This window comes from Lactuca virosa, chromosome 7, assembly GCF_052849685.1.
Source record: "Lactuca virosa cultivar CGN04683 chromosome 7, Lactuca_virosa_CGN04683_v6, whole genome shotgun sequence".
NCBI classification, from domain to species: domain Eukaryota; kingdom Viridiplantae; phylum Streptophyta; class Magnoliopsida; order Asterales; family Asteraceae; genus Lactuca; species Lactuca virosa.
The window spans coordinates 159481943-159489495 of NC_136432.1; the positions used below are offsets into that span (position 1 = coordinate 159481943).

Consider the following 7553-nt stretch of genomic DNA (forward strand, 5'->3'; position numbering starts at 1 on the left):
TTTTATTTATTTTAATTTTTTTTGTTATAATTTGTTGTTTAGTTTTTTCCATTGATATAGACCACTTCAGATATTGGGAATGCATACTTATTAAGCTCCAAAGTAGTAGGCTTCATGTTAAAAATAAGTAGCAAAAGAAGCATAAAGTACCATTTTGACACTACCACAAAGAATTTGTTTTAACTCCGATTAACACTTTTTTTTTTCTTTCCGTTGACATATCGCACTCGCAAATCGGATATCGGGAATGCAAACTTATTAAGCTCAAATGTAGGCTTCAAGTTAACTTTTTTTTTTTGCCAAAAAATGCATAATTAAACTATCATTTTGACACTAAACCATTGTGGTAGATATGTTTTGAAACAAAGATAATACATAGCCGTATATTTGAAGGTGCTAACGAAAATAAAAAGAACAAGACTTGAGGTTGAAGCTATGTATGTTCTTTCTATCGAGCAGCTACCTCTGTAATAGTTAAATCGTTGGTTGAACTCATTGGGTAACTGCTTGAAGAAATATCAGCACCATGTAAGATCCTTTCTATGAAAAAACCTGGCTGCTTAGGTTTCTGCAGTATACCCTCGTTGCCCAACATTAAAACAACAGATGACATGTTTGGCCTGTCTTTTGGGCTTTGTTGAACACATAACAACCCCACTATAATTGATCGTATAACTTCCGACGAATTGCTTGATTGGCTTAAAGATGTATCAATGAGTTCCATTGACCTGCCTTCGTTATGCATTCTCCATGCCTTAATAAAATTAATGTAAAAGTAATTGGAGGATATATTTTTATAAATCAAAGGAGTAGTTTGTGGCCGATAAACTTACATGTCCAAGGAGGTTATTGTCATGTTCAGAATGAATGAATCCCCTGTTTCTCTTCCCACTCATTATCTCTAGCACTAAAACACCGAAGCTAAATACATCGGATTTGAATGAGAAAACACCATCTAATGCATACTCCGGGGACATGTAACCACTGCACATAATAAAATAAATGAACTCAAGAGAAGTAGAATATATATATATACAATTGGATTATCTAGCTTACTATGTACCAACAACTCTCTGTGTGTTTGCTTGACTCTCGTTTCCTCCAAAGCTTCTAGCCATCCCAAAGTCTGATATCTTAGGGTTCATGTCTTTATCAAGTAAAACATTGCTAGCTTTAAGATCTCTGTGGATGATTCTTAATCGTGAATCTTGATGCAGATAAAGAAGTCCTCGAGCAATTCCTTTGATAATGTTAAAACGGGCTGTCCAATCAAGTTGGGTGCTGCGTGTCTAATCTGGCCAACATGAAGATGTAGTCATATTCAGTTCTGGAGAATGCTTAGTTCCTAAACGTTAAATTAATGGCAATTATGTGATTCTGACCAAATAAACACAAGTCCAAGCTTCTGTTTGGTATGTTCTCATAGATCAACAACTTTTCATCTCCCTGTATGCTACATCCGAGGAGTTTAACAAGATTTCGGTGCTGAAGTTTTGAAATGCAAATAACTTCATTCTTAAACTCATCAAGTCCTTGGCTTGAAGTCGTAGATAGACGCTTAACTGCAATCTCCAGTCCTTCTTCTAACACACCCTAGAGATCATAATTGGCAATATGAAAAACAATATAAACAGTGAAGATGAATTGCTTCCATGTCTCTTTCTCAGTACACAACTTTGAGTATTATCATTACCTTATAAACTGATCCAAATCCACCTTCTCCAATTTTATTATCCGGTGAAAAACTAGCAGTAGCTCTAGCTAATGTAGAAAAGCTAAACAATGGTAGCTCCATTGCATCTCTCTGGCTTTGACCAACATCAAAGAATTCCCCTGTGCATTGAAAATACAAGAATATCCTTCAAGATTTCATATTACTCTTCTTTCTATTAGGCTACAACCAATTTACAGTTAAAATCATGAATTTTTCTTACCTTCCCTCAGTTGTTGATCATGCCTTTTTCTACATGCGTAATGGAACCATGTAGAGCTCAAGCCTATCAGAAGAACCCCCAGAAAAATTACTGGTAAGATGATCTTGAGGTTTGCTCTCTCCTCCTCGTGTACTGATTGAGTGGCAGTAATAATCATGAATTAATTAAGTAATTTTACATGGTTAGATATAACATGCATTTGAGAAACTATTCAAATTATGTTTGTGTACATAGATGAATACCTAATTCTGAGGAAGCCATTCTTACAAAAATATCCTGCCCGTTATCGCTCTGAGAGAAGACTCTTATGTCCATAAGATCATTGAACCAAAGCAAGCAGCCACTTCCTTCACCTCTGATGTCTGTATCTGAATAGGCCATACAACTACAATTCTTCAAGCATTTTTCTTTACATTCATTTCTGCTCATGGTCATGTTATACCATGAAGTCCGTGAGTCTGGTAATTTCACATGAGAATACTTGATAAACCCATCTGTTCTGCAATCCAATGGTGTTCGCCTCACACAACCACCCGACCAATCTGCTATCTCCCATGCCTTTTGGTTTCTGGGCACGAGTCTTGTCTCATCTAAACAACCACATCTTTGTGAGGTTAAAACACTGCAGGTTCCATAAGCGTAACAGATGTTGTATCCATCACAGAAATCTCTTTGTAACTGAAAGAAAAGCTGCCATTTCTTACCATTAGCCACCCAGACCCAACGTTCTATCTGGCCAGATGAACTCAAGACAAGCCTTGAGACTACAGAACTATTGCGAAGAAGATAACTGTAAACCACCTCGGTTCCATTAATAACCATTTCTGCATTAATGATGTTCCGGTTGACCCCAGAGCCCCCACTAAACCATATACCATTCCATGGTCCAATCCGGAACTTGATTGATATACCTTGTTTAAGTAGGATCTGTAGAAAGCCATTTGTGTCCGTGCTCCATGTGAATTCACCTGGTGCTGGATCTTGATTACTCTTCCATGAAGAAAGGTGCCATTCCTTACCAGTCAAGAAACTTCTCCCTAACTTCATGCCAGGTAGAAGTGTATCAGTTGGATAATCAAAACTCTGCCAGAGAATCTTCTCCTGGATTCCTTCTTTGACAATTAGATTTCCGGTGTCGTCAAGCTGTGCAATTACGTTGACTGATGACGTTGTATTGGATGACCATACTACATCATTAGTGTCGTTAATGAGGACAAGATTTCCTGGAGAGATGATCTTCAGTATGCCGGATGATGCACCAGGGAGTGGGAAGTCTCTGTTGGCGACCCAAACCACTGTTTGAACGGAGATTTTCTTGTACCAAATACCAACATATTTGTTCTCAGAGCTTCCTGGCCTGAAAAACCCAAGTTCAAAAATTCCGGCCGGTGAGACCAACGTGTCTGCTTCTGTCAAAAACCTTGAATCTGAAATCAAGTCAAATTCAGCAGTGTAGATTTTCTGTTTGTGGAGTGAAACAAGTAAAAGTACAAGTATAGTTGTTTTCTCCATTAGAATTCTCGCGTTCATGCTTCTCATTCTTCTCTGCCTTGTGTTTCATTTCATTGCTAATTTTCTACTCTAATGATTGTGTTATATTTTTGAGTTTAGATCTGGAGACTTGGGTGGAATATGAAAGTCTCGATCCATTAATAAAATAAACATTTTAAACAAAAGTATTTCACTAGGCCAAGATTTAGACCAATTCTTAGACCACATGCTTTGACAACAGATTGGTACTATTTGTTGAAAAAAAAATGTTCGAAGACAAACACTTTGCAGTTTTCACAACTATGCTCTATAGCCATGCCATTTACTCTTTTCATTTACAAGTTTTTTTTTTTAAGTTTAAAACCAACATGTTCAACATTAGATTTTTTACAATAATAGAAAAAAAAAGTAGACAAAATTGCAAAAATGGCCCCTATGGTATGTATATTTTCCGAGGTTTGGTCCAAACCTCGACTTTTTAGGGTTCATGGTCCTTTTGTCCTGGTTTGTATGTGGAAATGGTCCCCCAACTTAACCTTCGTTAAATTGTTGATGTTAACCCCATCATGTGCCTCCCACGTGAGGGCATTTTCGTCTTTTCAAGTTTTAGGGACCATTTTTGCATATGAAATGTCAACGAATACTATAATCCTTTACCCCCTCATTTACGATCCCAAAGACACGTCAACTCCTCACCTCCCTCACTCTTCCTTCTGCTCCATTAGAAACTGCAAAAACCCTCTTTTCTTATCCAAAAACCCTAATCGAAGCAACAAACAGAAGGTGATTACATACGTTATAGTCGAAATGGTGTATGTAATGTGGCAGGTTAGACCAAAAAACAAAGTTTTAGACGTCTCGTCCATGTATGGTAAGTTGCTCTGTTTTCTTTAACCTCCTGTAAAGCATTTTCCCCTTGATTTTCAGACTAAAAAACGCATAATTTTGACTATGTATTCATGCAAAATTTTGAAGTTGTAGCGGGTGCACCCACATGGTTTAGTATTAAGCTACATCACGGTGGGAAGTTTACTAAATTACCTGATGTAGAGTATATTAGAGGTGCAGTGTGTTATATTGATTATGTGGACAAAGATGAGTTCTTTGTACATGAACTTGATGCCATAATGCTTCACCTAGGTTACCCAGACCCAAGGATGACTGAAGTAGTTGATGTCTCAGACTCCCCAGTGATATACTACAATTTAAAGATAACAAATGGCGACTTTCAATTTGGCGTTAGAGCTTTAGGGAATGATCATGATTTTATCAATCTATCTAAATACATTCCACATAACAAGTTGATTAAGGTGTACACAGAACATGGGAAGACAAATTTATTTACTTACTTCATGTCTCCAAATGCAAAGGATACTGTTGTGATTGAGGAATTACCTGAAAATGATGATCAAGAGGCTGAAGTTCATGTGGAATCTCATTTGAGAAATATGAACCATGTTAATGATGAGCATATTGGTGATTACATGTCTTTGATACTTTTTGGGAGTAAAATTGATGCTTTCTCACCAGAGTATATAAGGGATAGAGTTGGGAACTCCAAATCAGGTGAAGGTTCTTGTAGCAAGAGGCTTAATTTAGATGATATTGGTGAATTAAAGGAAAAGAGTGTTGATCAGGATGCTACAACATGTGCTATGGATACTGTTGGGGATGAGATTACTGGTGTTTAGGATGCTACAACTATTGATCAATGATGCTACAATCCAGGTACTTCAAATGGGTGCACAAGGTCTATTGGTTAGAGACATGACGAAAAGCATATTCATTTAAGGTGGAGCCAATTAATGGGAGAATCATGTGGCCCAAAGGTGATTGTCTAACAAAGCTAGTTCCTCCCCCACATCACACTCAGGTGGGAAGGCCTAAGAAAAAAAGAAGACAATGTGAGGGTGAAAGGTTGAGCAAAAAGAAGAGGGGAAGTCAAGGTAATGGAGTCAAGGGTACACAACAAGAAATATCCTATGGACCAACAAATAATGGAGTGCAAAAGCTATCAAGGAAACATATTAGTGTTACATGTAGCAAATGCAAGAATAAGGGACACAAATCTATGACATGTAAAGGGCAAGGTGGGAATCAGTCCAAGAAGTAAGCTTTGATGAAGTTGGTATGGCTTCATGGGTATGGTTTCATGTAGGTGTTTTTATGTGATTTTGGTTATATGTTGTTCAAAACTTGGTTGTTATCTTAAACTTATATGTGTGGTGCAATGACACTTTGATTGTATTTTGGTTGTTATGTTTAGACTCTTAGGTATGGTCTGATGATTTGCTTATGTATGGTGGAATGACACATTTATGCTTAATTTGGTAATGTATTTTGGTTCTACTGATGCAGTTAATTAAATGTGTATTTTGGTTAAATTCTTATACATATTTTGGTAATGTACTTTTGGTCTATTAATCTGCTTAGTTTTATACTGTAACATCCATAAAATTCAAGCCAATTTAAAACTTTTTAAATCATTCAAAAACCATTAATTACTACAAAGTGTTTTCAAAATAGTTTCATGTTAGAGTATCCCAGAAATCAAATCACAAAATATGAGGAGGTGCACGATCACGCCTTTGCCTTCCTGCGATCATCTGATATACCTAAAAAAATCAACAACTGTAAGCCCGAAGATTAGTGAGTTCCCCCAAAATACCCACACAACATATAACACATATACAATAACAGCATACTATGGGCCCAATCAACCATCGGGTTGGAATACCCCAGACCCTCAACCATTAGGTTGGAATGCCAACATACTATGGGTCTAATCATCCTCGGGATGGTATACCCTCGGCCCATAACCATTGGGTTGGAATGCCCACATACTAAGAGTCCAATCATCCTCGGTATGGAATACTCTCGGCCCACAACCATTGGCATGGAATGCCCAGGTATGTTGGCTCATGCACAAGCAGACGCCTCAACCACCAATCAAACATGTGCACACATATCAAATAACCACATAACATTCTACAAACAGTCAAGCTGATCTACAGATCACTAAGAATAACAACATCCTATCTACCAGGATACTGATCTAACAGATCATAATCACATAGAAACATCCTATCTACTAGGATACCGATCTAACAGATCATAACAGTAAACAAACAGGATATCAATCCAAAGGGTTGGCCTTAGTGCCTTAGACCCTTGAGTATAGCGAGGAAAACCCACCTCACGAGTAGCACTGGATGATGATGTCAAACTCCCCAACACAACTCCAAACTCAAACACCTACAATCATCATATGACCACTTCTATCAAGACCCAAATTACCATAATACCCTTAGAGTCAAACTTGGTTAACCTTGGTCAAAGTCAACAGTCCAGACAACAGTCCTTGTTGACCCAACTCGTCGAGTGCATCTAGCAACTCGTCGAGTTCCTTTAGAACCTAGAGATCGAAAACCCGAGCCAACTTGCCGAGTTTCCCAACAACTCATCGAGTTCATACTGTGTCCAAAAGACGGGTAAAACCTAACCAACTCGTCGAGTTGACTATGCAACTCCTCAAGTTCCTTCAGTCAATTTCTCATTCAGATGCTTTTAAGTGAAACAAATGTTTCAAACTGTGGATATAGGCTCCTAGGGTGTAGTTATCGCGTAAAGTTGCTAACTTTACGTGCATGCAAGGCCTTAAATGCCAAAACCAAGCTAAGGAAGACGTTTAAGCCAAAGAGAAGGGCCAAAGCTTGATAAATTTGATAACTTTATGACTATGAGGGCTTAGAGGAGTCCAGATCTGAAGTTACAACTTTAGATCATGCTCAATACCAGAAATGACCCAAAAATATGCTAACAATGGCCTAAACCCTTGAATTAGGAGATCTAACACTAAAATGATCAAGGTAACAACTTGTTACCTTCAAATGGAAGCCAAGACGGTTTAGGTACTGTATCTACAAGCTTCTCCTTGATACGAGCTCATGAATCTTCAAGTTTCTTTCACTAAAACCACTTTCCAAGCTTTCAAACACACTAAATGAGGAGTAAAACATGATTAGGGTTTTCTGAGGTCAAGGGGGCGATAAGAGAGGCAGGGGGCTAATAAGCCTTTAAATAGGGTGCAAAACCCTGGAAGTTAGGGTATCCATGAACAGCCTATAC

General features: G+C 37.9%; 1 pseudogene across 1 annotated transcript; it reads right to left on the reverse strand.

Annotated features, from left to right (window-relative positions):
- Positions 1-325: 325 nt before the first annotated feature.
- LOC145124591 (G-type lectin S-receptor-like serine/threonine-protein kinase At4g27290) lies at positions 326-3545 on the reverse strand (annotated as a pseudogene). Its single transcript, XR_013715657.1, has 8 exons — positions 2639-3545; positions 2177-2524; positions 1935-2066; positions 1694-1833; positions 1383-1593; positions 1057-1294; positions 834-984; positions 326-754 (listed from the first exon to the last, which is right to left on the reverse strand). The product of XR_013715657.1 is annotated as a G-type lectin S-receptor-like serine/threonine-protein kinase At4g27290 (transcript).
- Positions 3546-7553: the final 4008 nt, after the last annotated feature.